Source organism: Balaenoptera physalus (genome assembly GCF_965194825.1).
Source record: "Balaenoptera physalus genome assembly, chromosome: 5".
NCBI lineage: Eukaryota > Metazoa > Chordata > Mammalia > Artiodactyla > Balaenopteridae > Balaenoptera > Balaenoptera physalus.
This window is the reverse complement of record NC_138884.1, coordinates 150,749,757-150,763,601: the sequence shown is the minus strand read 5'-3', so window position 1 is coordinate 150,763,601 and position 13,845 is coordinate 150,749,757.

The following is a 13,845-nucleotide window of genomic DNA, read 5'->3' as shown; positions in this document are numbered from 1 at the left end:
CTTCCCCCGTCGGCCGGGACAGAAGTCAGCCGCAGAAACAAGAACAAGGTCCCCTCGCAGGCGCGGCCTCTGTGTGGTCCCTGCGGTGGCGGCGCCCACGCGGCGGGTGCAGGACAGGGCGCCGGAAAGTCACCGCCCTGCAGGAGGCCCGCACTTCCTGAAAGGAGTTGTGGAAAGATCCTTCCCCCCCCGCCCCCCCACAACCCCGCCAATTCCTGAGGTCCAAACAAGTCACGAGGAGCAGCAGGAGGCCAGCCTGGAAGAGGAGGCTGGGGTCAGTTTGCAAAGCGCCTCGAATCCGTACTAGTCATTAGACTCAGCCCCGTAGGGCAGCAGGACCTCGGGAGAGCGGGCAGAGGTGGTCCTGGCAGAGGAAGGAGGGCGGGGCCACCTGTCCTCCTACGGGGGAAAAGGGCTGTGCCAGAGCACGGGACCTTCGCCCAGGGAGGCGGCAGGCAGCCTCTCCCACCTGGTTATTATCTGCAGTTTACAGCTGAGAAAACAGCTGGAGCAGAGCTAGGAGATGTAGGTTTCTGTGCGCAGGAAGGCAGGGAGGAGGGAGGTACCACCCTGTTCCTCTTCCACAAGAGCTCCCCTGTGGGCGCAGGAAGTCTCTTGCCCAGCTTCCTCCCTCCCCCGAGGTCCACCTTGGGCATCTCTCCATGACTCCGCTAGTATTACTCCCGCTGAGGTCACCTGTGTAGCTCCCTGCGTGGGGCTGACGTAAATGGACATGGTGCTGGCCTTGGGCTCTCCTTCCTCTCCACCTCTCTGATGTTCCTGCTCTGCTGTGGGACCCCCTCCCCATCCAGAGGGCTCTTATGTGGAGTAGGCAGCACAGAACAATCAATGACATTTCTATACACCAACTCTGAACGTGTGGAAACCAAAATTAAAGACACATACCATTTACAATTATGTCAAAGAAATTTAAATACTCAGGTGTAAACAGCAAAGTGTACACAGGACTTGTATGCTAAAAATTATGCAACAGTAATGAAAGAAACCAATAAAGACCTAAAAGATGGAGAGAGATACCATTTTCACGGGTCAGAGGACCCAGCATAGTAAAGATGTCAAGTCTCCTCAGATTGATCCGTAGGTGTAACACAACTCTTATCAAAGGGTTATTATAGACGTAGACTGGGAGAAAACATTTGCAAACCATGTACCCAACAAAGGACTGGTATTCAGAGTATATAAAGAGCCCTCAAAACTCAACAGTAAAAAAAAAAAAAAAAAAACAAGTCCAATTAGAAAATGGGCAAAAGCCGTCAAGGGACATGTGTCTGTATCTTGACTGTGGCATGGATACACAGACCCACACACGTGACACACTTGTGTCAGGTACACACACACATACACACACAGTGAATGCAAGTGAAACTGGAGAAATCTTAAAAAGACCGTGGATTATATCAGCAACTGTGTTATGGCTGTGATAGAGTACATCTGTGTTTTGCAAGATGTTACTTTTGGGGGAAACTGGGCAAAGTGTACAAGGAATCTTGGTATTATTTCTTACAACTGCATTTAAACCTATAATTATCTCAAAATAAGAAGCTTAATTTTTAAAACTTACATAATGGGAAAGTACATTCATTTGGAAACAATGACTTTTTCTACTCACATTTAATGAAAGAGTTTTGTTTAAATTCTGGACAACTATCTTTACCGTAAGCATCTACACTGTTCAGGTTTTGACTCAAGCTGTACCAGCATCCACACAAGTGTCTCTCTGCACCTGAAATCCATGTGCATATCTCTGGAACCATCACATCTTGGAGATACATACCCTTTAGTGATCTCCGCACAAAAACCACCTTGCATCTTACTTTAGAAAATCATCTTTAAAGGCTTGTTTAAAATAACATACAACGCACACAATTATGACTAAATCTGTGTTTCAATTTCTTTTTTTCCTTTTTTCTTAACCAAATATAGACTCCGATCAGCATCCCACACTACCATTAACTGAAGCTTTTTCAGGCTGATGTGTCCTCCTTAAACTGTCTCCTGCTCGTGATTAGGCAACTGAGGGGCGTCTCTTTGCCAAGATTGGAGCAAAGGCAACACGTCTTTGCTGAGGATAATATCAGGGAAGAAAGCTCACCTTCCAAGAGGAGTTGCCTCATCCCGTTTGTTTGGTGTTTACTTGGTTTTTATCTTCTCCCCTCAGGAGAATACCAGCTACGTGGGGGCAGGAATCAGTCTGTCCACACCGGAATCCCTGGAGCAGGATGGGGCCGGCATGCGGTTGTGGCTGAGAGGGGACTGTGTGGGGTTGGTGAGCTTTCTGCCTTGTGCCCCCATCCGTAGCCCCTGCGTCTCCAGCCCCGGCCTGCCTGGCAGGTTCTCGGAGGGGGCCCACTTCCCCAGAGCGCACCCCTGGGGCACAGCGGGCCAGACTGTCTGGTCCCGAAGCACAGTGTCCCCTCCCAGAGTCTAAGCCTTTACTGCTTCCCTCGGTTCCCAGCTGCTGAAGGCCACACACCCCAATACCACCCTGACAGGGAAGTGAGTAAGCAAATCAGTATCTGGATTCTCTGGCTGCATCAAAATGACAGTGACTTCATCCTTATCCGTGTGCGAGTCTGAGCAGGGAATCTGTCCACTGAAAACACTTGACAAACCTGCACTGGACCATGAGCCTATTTACTTAAACAAAGGAACGCTCTGGCCACCTTGGCCTGTGTGCAGTTGGCTCTCCCAGAGAGAAGCCCTTAGGGTGGCCGCTCCCCACTACCCACGTCTGCCCCTCTGTCTTCCCCCAGCATAGCTGGGGAAGGTCAGCACGGGCTTACATACACCCCAAGGTCCTGGCAACAAGTATCTGGGACCCAGCTTGCTGCCCCTTCCCACCGGGGAACCTGTGGCCCCATCCACCCACACTTTTCAGAACCATTCAGCCTGTTGAAGAAGTAGGAGCTTCTTGTGTGTGTGTGTGTGTGTGTGTGTGTGTGTGTGTGTGTGTATACAGAAGATGGACAACTTTTTGTATATGCATGATGTGAGGTCGTATTGTTGGGGCGGGGAGAAAGAGAGAGGGGGAGGGGGAGAGGGGAGGGGGAGGGAGAGAGGGAGGGAGAGAGGGAGGTGGGTATGTAACATCGTGCATGGCCTGATGTCCATCTATTTTGTGTGTCTGTTATGATATGGGTATCCAGTGTGTGTTCACAGTGTGTTATGTAAGGCTGTGTGACTAGTGGTTAGTAAGGTATGTGTGGTGTGAGATGGGTTTTGTCTTTTGTGTGTATATATGGGGTAGAAAGTTTACCTAATTTTTCTGCCTGAATGGAAAAAATGGGCATCACATTCTTTGGTGTAAAATGCGTGTGTTAGGTCAGAAACCGTGAAGGGTCTGAGACTGCTCTCTCTGCAGCTAACAAGGTGACCCAGCACAGTCTCCCCCCTGTGCATCTGTGGGATCGCGACCCCCAGGTCAGAGGCAAAGAATGTTGGTTCCTTGCAGCCGCGGCAATGCCCCTGACCAGCTCCTCCACCTCGTCTCCACGGGCATGCAGGTGGCACCTGCACCCACAGAGGGGTGTGTTTCAGAGGAACCCTGAAATTAGGAAACTCTGATCTTATACAGGACTGCTGGGGACCTCCCCATCCTGCCTTCCAGAGAGAGAAACCTTCCTTTACTCTGAAATGTAAGCAAATCTTCTCCCAGTGGGGACATTCCTGTCTGCCCTGGAATGTCTCTGAGACAAACCTTCTTGATTTGGTTGTAAACGACCTTGCTCTGAGAACCTGGACCTCGCAGAAACAGAGACGTGAGATGTTCATGGAGAACTGCTTCCCAACAGCATCTATTGTTTAAAATACTTCAAGATGGGTGTCTAGGGCTTCCCTGGTGGCACAGTGGTTGAGAATCTGCCTGCCAATGCAGGGGACACGGGTTCGGGCCCTGGTCTGGGAAGATCCCACACGCTGCGGAGCAACTAGGCCCGTGAGCCACAATTACTGAGCCTGTGCGTCTGGAGCCTGTGCTCCGCAACAAGAGAGGCCGCGATAGTGAGAGGCCCGCGCACCGCGATGAAGAGTGGCCCCCGCTTGCCACAACTAGAGAAAGCCCTCGCACAGAAACGAAGACCCAACACAGCCATAAATAAATAAATAAATAAATAATTTTTTTAAAAATCTAAAAAAAAAAAAAAAGATGGGTGTCTAATTTTCTATGTGTGGATATGGCGTGATAAATCTTTTAGCATGGTGTTCTGAGCTGGAAAAGTATGGGGTGTGTGTGTGTGTGTGTGTGTGTGTGTGTGTGTGTGACATGAGTGACTAATTTATTTGTTTAAAATGTGAGGTGGGTGTCTAGCTTTTTTCTCTATATGGCTGAAATTAATCTCATTTTTCTGTCTACTGTGTGGCATGATATTTTGTGTATGGTATGAGATAGTTACCAAATTTTCTGGTATACATCGGAAATAGGTATCTATTTGTCTGTGTGCTGTAAGTTGAATATCTAATATTTTGTATATGATATGAAATTGATATCTCATTTTTTGTATGTATGGTGCGAGAGGGTATCTAATTTTTCATATATGTGTTTTTGAGATGGGTATCTGTTTCGTGTATTGTGTGAGATGGTTATTTATGTATATCTTTGTGTGTATTTATGCTGTGAGTTATCTAATTTTATTTTTACCATGGAGATAAACATGTAGCACTTTCATTTTCATCAGTTCTAAATATTTTGTACTTTCCTTTGTAATTCTTTTTAAATAACAGCTTTACTGAGATATAATTCTCATGTCATATAATTCACCCATTTAATGTGTAAATTCAATCGATTTGAGTATATTTGCATATATATGCAGCCGTCACTATGATCAATTCTAGAGCACTTTCTCACCCCCGAAAGAAGCCCAGTCCCCCCCAGCATTCCAGCCCCTGGCAGTCACTAATCTGCCTTCTGTCTCTTTGGCCGATTCTAGACATTTCATATAAGTAGAATCATAATATGTGGTCTTTTGTGACTGTCTTCTTTCACTGAGCATAACGTTTTCAAGGTTCATCCATGTTTATGCATGTGTTAGTACTTCCTTTCTTTTTATTGCCAAATAATATTTCATTGTATGGATGGACCACATTTTGTTTATCCATTCATGAGTTGATGGACATTGGGTTATTTCCATCTTGGGGCTGTTATCAATAATGCTGCTATGGACATTTATATGCCAGTTTGGGGCAGACATTTGCTTTCGTTTCTCTTGGGTCTGTAGGTGTGGAACTGCTGGGTCATATGCTAATTTCACATTTAATTTTTTCTGAGGAACTGCCAGACTCTTCCAAAGCAGCTGCACCATTTTACATTCCCACCAACAATGCCTGAGGAGTCCAATTTATCTCCGTCCTTGGCAACATTTGTTTTTGCCTGTCTTTTTGATTCTAGCCATCCTAGTGGGTGTGAAGTGGTATCTTGTGGTTTTGATTTGCATTTCCCTGATGGCTAATGATGTTGAGCATCTTTTCATGTGCTTATTGGCCATTTGTGCATCATATTTAGAGAAATATCTATTCAGATAATTTGTTCATTTTAAAATTTTATTTATTTATTTATTTTTGGCTGTGTTAGGTCTTCGTTGCTGCGTGTGGGCTTTCTCTAGCTGCGGCGAGTGGGGGCTACTCTTCCTTGCGATGCACGGGTTTCTCATCGCGGTGGCTTCTCTTGTTGCAGAGCACGGGCTCTAGGCGCACGGGCTTCAGTAGTTGTGGCACACGGGCTCAGTATTTGTGGCTCGAGGGCTCTAGAGCACAGGCTCAGTAGTTGTGGCGCACGGGCTTAGTTGCTCTGTGGCATGTGGGATCTTCCTGGACCAGGAATCGAACCCGTGTCCCCTGCATTGGCAGGCGGACTCTTAACCACTGCGCCACCAGGGAAGTCCCAATTTGTTCATTTTTTGATTGTTTGTCTTTCTATTGTTGAGTTATAAGGGTTTATGTGTTGTTTGTATTCTTACATATTTTATGTGTTCTAGGTACGAAGTTCTTATCAGATATATGATTTGCAAAAGTTTACTCCCATTCCTCGAGCTGTCTCTTCACTTTCTTGATGGCGTCCTTTGAATACGTATGTTTTTTGTTTTGATGATATTCAATTTATCCATTTTTCCTTTTGTTGCTTGTACCTGTGGTATCATGTCTAAGAAACAATGCCTAATCCAAGATTTATACCTGTGTTTTCCTCTAAGAGTCTAAAAGTTTGAGCTCTTACATTTATGCCTTTGGTGTATTTGAGTTAATTTTTGTATACGGTGTGTGGTAGGAGTCCAATTTCATTCTTTTGCACATGAATATTCAGTTTTCCATTTCTTGAAAATACTATGCTTTCTCCATTGACTTGTCTTGGCATCGTTCTTGAAAATCAGTTGATCATAAATGTGAGGGCTTATTTCTGGACTCTCAACTCTAATCCATTGATCTGTATGTCTGTCCTTATGCCAGTACCACACTGTCTTGTTCACTGTAGCTTTATAGTAAATTTTGAAATCAGGAAATGGGAGTTCTCCAACTTTGTTCTTCTTTTCTTTTCTAATTTTTATATATATATATTTTGGCTGCATTGGGTCTTTGTTGCTTTCTCTAGTTGCGGCGAGCGGGGGCTACTCTTTGTTGCGGTGCGCGGGCTTCTCATTGCTGTGGCTTCTCTTGTTGCGGAGCATGGGCTCTAGGCGCACGGGCTTCAGTCTTGCAGCATGCGTGCTCAGTAGTTGTGGCTCACAGGCTTAGCTGCTCCGCGGCATGTGGGATCTTCCCGGACCAGGGCTCGAACCCGTGTCCCCTGCATAAGCAGGCGGATTCTTAACCGCTGAGCCACCAGGGAAGTCCCTGTTCTTCTTTTCCTAGATTGTTTTGGCTATTCTGAGTCCCATGAATTTCCATACACATTTTGGGATCACATTATCAATTTCTGCAAAGAAGCCAGCTGGGTTTTGATATGGATTGTAGATCAGTTGGGTGAACACTGATATCTTTTTTTGGGGGGGGCGCTGCATCGGGTCTTAGTTGCGTCACGCGGGATCTTCATTAGGGCATGCAGGATCTTTCGTTGTGACGCAAGGGCTTCTCTCTATTTGAGGCTCGCAGGCTCCAGAGCACACAGGCTCGGTAGTTGCAGTGCACAGGCTCTCTAGTTGTGGCGCGGGCTCTAGAGTGCACAGGCTTAGTTGCCCCATGACATGTGGGATCTTAGTTCCCCTACCAGGGATTGAACCCTCATCCCCTGCATTGGGAGGCGGATTCTTAACCACTGGACTACCAGGGAAGTCCTGGAATATTGATATTTTAACAATATTGTCTCCAATCCATGACAATTAAATCTTCTTTAATTTTCTTCAAAAATGTTTCATAGTTTTCAGAATGTAATAAGTATTGTACTCTTTCATTACATTTATTAGTAATTTGTTTTTTAATTAATAACGCTGTACTTTTTAGAGCAGTTTTATGTTTACAGAAAAATTCGTCACAAAATACAGAGAGTTCCCACATGTCCCCTCTCCCCTAGCCCCCGCACACCACGTCCCCTATTAACATCAGTATATTTGTTGTAATTGTGAACCAGTATCAATACACTGTTACTAACTAAAGTCCATGGTTGACATGGGGCTCACTCTTGGTGTTGTACATTCTGTGGGTCTGAGAAATGTATGATGACATGTATCACCATTACAGTATATGACACAGAGCAGTTTCCCTGCCCTAAAAATCCTCTGTGCTCCACCTGCACGCCCCTCCCGCCCAGACCCCTAGTGAACACTCATCCTTTCTTTATCTCCATAGTTTTGCCTTTTCCAGAATGTCATAAAGTTGGAATCATACAGTGTGCAGCCTTTCCCACTGGCTTCTTTCACTTAGAAATATGCATTTAAGGTTCCTCCGTGTCTTTTCACGGCTTGATAGCTCATTTCTTTTTAGTGCTGAATAGTATTCCATTGTCTGGATAGACCACAGTTTGTCCATTCACCTATTGAGGGACATTTTTGTTGCTTCCAAGTTTTGACAATTATGAATAAAACTGCTATAACATTCATGTGTGATTTTCTGTGTGGACATACATTTTCAGCTCCTTTGGGTAAATACCAAGGAGCACAGCTGTTGGCTCTAATGGTAAGAGAACGCTTAGTTTTCTAAGAAATTGCCACACTGTATTCCAATGCGGCTGCACCATTCTGCGTTCCCACCAGAAATGATGAGAGTTCCTGTTGTTCCACATCCTCAACAGGATTTGGTGTTGTCAGTGTTCTGGATTTTGGCCATTCTATTAGGTATGTAGTGGTATCAAAATGTTGCTTTGATTTGCATTTCGCTGATTACATATGATGTGGACCATCTTTTCATGTGCTTGTTTGCCATCTGTAAATCATCTTTGGTGTGGTCTTTTGCCCATTTTAAACTTCGGTTATTTTCTTATTGTTGAGTTTTAATAGTCCTTTGCATATTTTGCATAACAGACATGTGTTTTGCAAATTTCCCCCCAGTCTGTGGCTTTTCTTTTCATTCTCTTAACAGTGTCTTTCACAGAGCAGAAGTTTTTAATTTTAATGAAGTCCAACTTATCCACTTTTTTCCTTCATGGCTTACACTTTCAGTGTTGTGTCTAAGAAGTTACCACCAAACCCACGGTCACTTGTATTTTCTTCTATGTTATCTTCTACGGGTTTTATAGTTTTGTGTCTTACACTTAGGTGTATAATTCATTTTTTAGTTAATTTTTGTGAAAGTTGTACAATCTGTGTCTTTACACATGTTACGTGTTTTGGCATGTGGGTGTCTACTTGATCCAGTAACATTTGTTGAAAAGACTGTCTTTTCTCCATAGAATTGCCTTTGTTCCTTTGTTGAAGATCAGTTGACCAAATCTGTGTGATTCTATTTCCAGGCTCTCTATTCTCTTCCATTGATCTATTTATCTGTTTTCACCAGTACCGTACTAACTTGATCACTGTAACTTTACGGTGAGTCTGGAAGTGGGGTAACCTCAGTCCTCCAACTTTTTTCTTCTCCTTCAATACTAGGTTGGCTGTTCTGGACCCTTTGTCTCTCCATATAAACTATTTTTCTTTTTAAGATGATTATTTATTTATTTATTTTTGGCGGCGTAGGGTCTTCATTGCCATGTGCAGGCTATCTCTAGTTGCGGTGACTGGGGGCTACTCTTCATTGCGGCGTGCGGGCTTCTCATTGCGGTGGCTTCTCTTGTTGCAGAGCATAGGCTCTAGGCGCGTAGGCTCAGTAGTTGTGGCACGTGGGCTCAGTAGTTGTGGCTCGCGGGCTCTAGAGTGCAGGCTCAGTAGTTGTGGCGAACGGGCTTAGTTGCTCCGTGGTACGTGGGATCTTCCCGGACCAGGGCTCGAACCTGTGTCCCCTGCATTGGCAGGCAGATTCTTAACCACTGTGCCACCAGGGAAGTCCTCTCCATATAAACTTTAGATTCAGTTTGTCCATATCCACAAAATAATTTGCTGGGATTTTGACTGAGATTGCATTGAATCGATAGATCCAGCTGGGAGGAACTGAAATCTTGACCATGTTGAGTCACCCTATCCATGTACATGGAATATCTCTCCATTTGTTGGGATCTTCTTGATTTCTTTCATCAGAGACTTGTAGTTTTCCACATTAGTTTCTGTACCTAATTCACAAGTTATTTTTAAATGTATTTCTAATTTTCCAAACAAGAATTTTTAGAAAACTGTCTTATTGTTTAATTCCATATTACTTGCAGAGATGTCAGAAAGTGTCGTTTGTAAGAAATAATTTTTTTTCAAATTGTCTGAGACTTTCTTTGTGATTGAATACCTGGTCAGAGTCAGGCTTCAGCTGTTGCCAACGTGGTGTCTTCTGATGGTCTAGGTGCTGTTCTCCCATCAGTGTCTGCCTACTCTGGCCAGAGGAGGCTGGTGGGTGGCTGATCTCCCGGGTCCTTCCCTGGCTTCAGGGGTTTCAGCGTGCTCTTATCTTTACGTTAGTGTCTGGATCTGCGGGGTCACGTTAGTCTTTAAATCTGAAACTTCAGCTACTCTCTCATCAACTGTTGCCTCTGTGTCCTCTCACCTTTCTTCTGTTAAATCTGTCTGCCGGGCCAGCCCTTGACCACCCTTCAGTGTTCACCTGCCTTCCTGCTCCACTGCCCCAGCCTGAGCCTCTGGCTCTCATCTGCACGTGGACGAGGCCTCGGGGCCAGGCTCCACTCCAGGTGCAGGGTCTACAGCTCTGAAGAAACTGACGAAGGCATCCCCACCTCCCAGGGGAGCCTGATTTCCAGAGAGGAGAGTGAAGAAGACAGAGTCTGTACTGCGCCCAAAGGTGGTGAGCACTTCAGAAAAAGAGCACAGAGGGCCAGCAGTGAATGTGCTTGCAACTTCTAAAGTTTTTATTATGGAAAAATTGAAACAAACACAAAGGGAGAGAGAATTGTATAATAAATACACATGAATTATCACTCGGCTCCAGTAATGATCAGCTTGTGGCCAATCTTGTTTTCTCCGGATTCCTCCCCACCTCTACTCCTCCAAATTATTCTGAGAAATTACTCAGACACCATATCATTTCCATCCCTAGATATTTTAGTATCTATCTCTGAAAGATAAGGATAAGATAAAGATAACCATAATTCCATGATTACACCTGGAAAATTGACCATCAAATATCGCTGCAGCCAGTCGCTCCAACTGATGCATGTGTGTTGTGTTTAATTTAGTTCAGTTTGTTTGACTCAGGATACAAATCAGTCATTGGTCTACACTCACCTCCTTCTCCATCTCTAGTTTCCCTCGCTGTATCTTTTCAGTCCCTCGCAAGTTGTTCTTGGAAGAAGCAGAGCCTGTCATGCGGCAGCTTCCGAGCTTCCCGAGCTGCCTCCCTCCTGCCGGGGTGCCTGAGATAAAGACCTGGGTCAGGAGCTGCTCTCGGGAGATGACCTTAGGAAGCAGGAAAGAGTGAGAAGTGAGACACAGGCAGGGAGGAAACACCAGACACAGAGGCACATTAACAGGGCAGCTTGCAGGAAGGGCACTTGACTCCTCCCGGTGCTGGAGGGATGCAAAATGTGGCTCCAGAGGTGCTCCCCCGCTGCCACCCCTGTCGGGGGCTGACCCAGGCAGCGCCTCTTCCTCGCGTGTGTGGTCACGGGGGCTTCTCCCCCTCCCCCCGCCCCTTGCTGGAGAAGACCTGCGACAGAGACTGAACAGACTGTGCTGGCCACTTGAGGGCGCTCACGGGGAATGGTGTGGGGTGAAGCACAGAGCATCGGCTGCACTTGGATTCAGGTTCGGTTTTATGGTGCGGCCTTTGACCAGAAGGCATGCATGTCTGACCATCTCCCTTTTGGGTTGGCATTACCATTAGGGCTGTGAAATGGTAGTATTTTTAAAAATTTATTTATATTATTTTTGGCTGCGTTGGGTCTTTGTTGCTACGTGTGGGCTTTCTCTAGTTGCGGCGAGCGGGGGCTACTCTTCCTTGCTGTGTGCGGGCTTCTCATTGTGGTGGCTTCTCTTGTTGCAGAGCACGGGCTCTAGGCTCACGGGCTTCAGTAGTTGCAGCACATGGGCTCAGTAGTTGCAGCATGCGGGCTCAGTAGTTGTGGCTCACTGGCTTAGTTGCTCCGTGGCATGTGGGATCTTCCTGGACCAGGGCTCGAACCATGTCCCCTGCATTGGCAGGTGGATTCTTAACCACTGCACCACCAGGGAAGCCCATTAACTCTGTATTTCTTCTTCATGTATTAGCTGGAATATTCACAAAGAAAACGGAACCCTCATCACGTCTTTGGTTACCCTGCGATGCGGTCTGTATACAAGGCCAGGTGGATGATGGGTTTTCTCCCATCATCTACCAGGTTTGAAAATTACAAGTTGGTTCATCAGAGCCCTATAGCAACACCATGTTGGGTTTTTAAGTAGCATATGTATTTGTGGCTTAAACATATTTGGTGTATTTTAACCTGTTGCCGCTGTTATTCTCTTTGATGCTTAGTGGCCCGCATTTGGCTCCTGGCTCCTGGCCACAGCAGTCTGTGCAGCGCCTTTGCTTCCTGTGGCCTTGTTTGTTTCTTGATCCACGTCCAAGCGTGCCCAGCCATCTTCCCGGCCTTTGAACATGTGGGATACAGTTACAGGAACTGTTTTAACGCCTGTTCTATCGGTTCTGGCATTAGTGTCAGCAGTGCGTCTGCCTCAGTGACTGACTTCCTCCCCCACTGCGAGTCACAGGTCCCTCCTCTCCTCACCCTGTGAGTGTGACTGGACCCCAGATGCGGGGCACCGTCCTTGTCGAGTGCCTCCGCATCATGCTTTGTCCTGGCTGAGGTGGGGCTCCTGGGCGCACTTGGTCCCTTCCATGCGATTCCTCTGCAGGCTGACGGGGGCTGCCTTTCTGCTGAGGCGGTGATCGTCTGGCCTGGTGCCTGGCCCCCAGGGTTCCTGGGCTGGCAGGACAGGCCCAGCCCTCTGTGACCTCCCAGAACGCCTCTCCTGGCGCCTCTCAGGGCTTCTACGCAGCCCTGGGCAGCTTCCTCCATGCACATCCCGATCCGGGCTCGCCTGGACTCGGCACCCTCCGCCCAGCTCTGGAGCGCCCCTCTGGACAGGCCCTCCTCTCTGGCCCCCCGCTCTGCAGCCTCCAGCACTTTGGCCTCTGGTCCTTGGCTCACTCCATTTGTCCCTCTCTTTCGGGAGTCACGGCCTGCACTGCCTGATGTGGTCCAGCGTTTAGCTGCTTCCGGTGGGAGGGTGAGCTCAGACCCTCCACACACATGCTGACCTCAGGCAGCGGAGGCCGGAGGCCGTAGCCACCTGCTTGTCATGGAGCTTTGGGGTCAGTGTTGGCCACCTGTTGCTGCGCTGCTGCGTCCCCCTCTGTGCTTTATGAGGGGTCCAGGGAGACATAAGTCCTGCTCCTGGCACCACCTTCATGGAATCCACATGGATTTCTAACACAGGCAGATACGCGGAACGCATAGTAGTAACCCCACATTCTGGGTATGCGGTAGCAGGCTGAAGACCCTTTTCTCCATCTTGCCCATCTTAACGGTGTGCCCTGGACACAGTCCTGCAGGCGAGCCCACGACGGCGCGTACAGGTGTCTGGTGCTCCTTTTACAGCTGCAAGCCCCTGTGTGGAGGGTCAATGGTTTATTAAGGACTTGCACCTGATGCCATGTGGACCGTTCCAGTTCTTTCTATTACAAATTATGTTGCAGCTAGTAGCCTTGTTCATGGATCTTTTGCATTTTTGCCAGTGTATCTTAGGGATAAATTCCTACTTGGTGATTGCTGGGCCAAAGGATAAATGCCCGTGTCATTTTGCTGGATACTGGCCATCTCCCCTCTGTTCCCACCAACAATACATGAGATGAGAGTCTTGCCAACAAGGTAAGTGGTCAAGCGCTGGGGTTTGTTGCCAGATCGGTCAAGGGAGGCCTCAGGAGATATCTGAGCACAGGCCTGAGGGCGGGAGGAGCCATGAGGGCGGCCAGGGAGCAGCTCAGCCGTGGCCGTGAGGTGCGAGCGCCCGGCATGTCCAGGAGGGCCGTGGAGGCCAGGCCAGAGCTGGGGCAGGGTTAAGAGATAAAACAGGGAGGGAAATTGGGGCGGGCGAGTGTAGACAGCACTTCTGAGGAGTCGCGCTGTATACAAAGACGAGCAGAGAAGCCCTCGGTCGAGAGAGCCTGTTTGTTCTGTTCTGCTGTTCAGATGGGCAGCCTCGCCGGAATGGCCCACCAGAGGGAAGGGGACAGGTCCGTCAGGAGAGGGGCAGGGAGGAGGTCCCGAGCGGGTGTGGGGTATGGGTGCCCCCAGGGGGTGGCTAGAGGCAGAGGAGCGAGGGCCGCTCA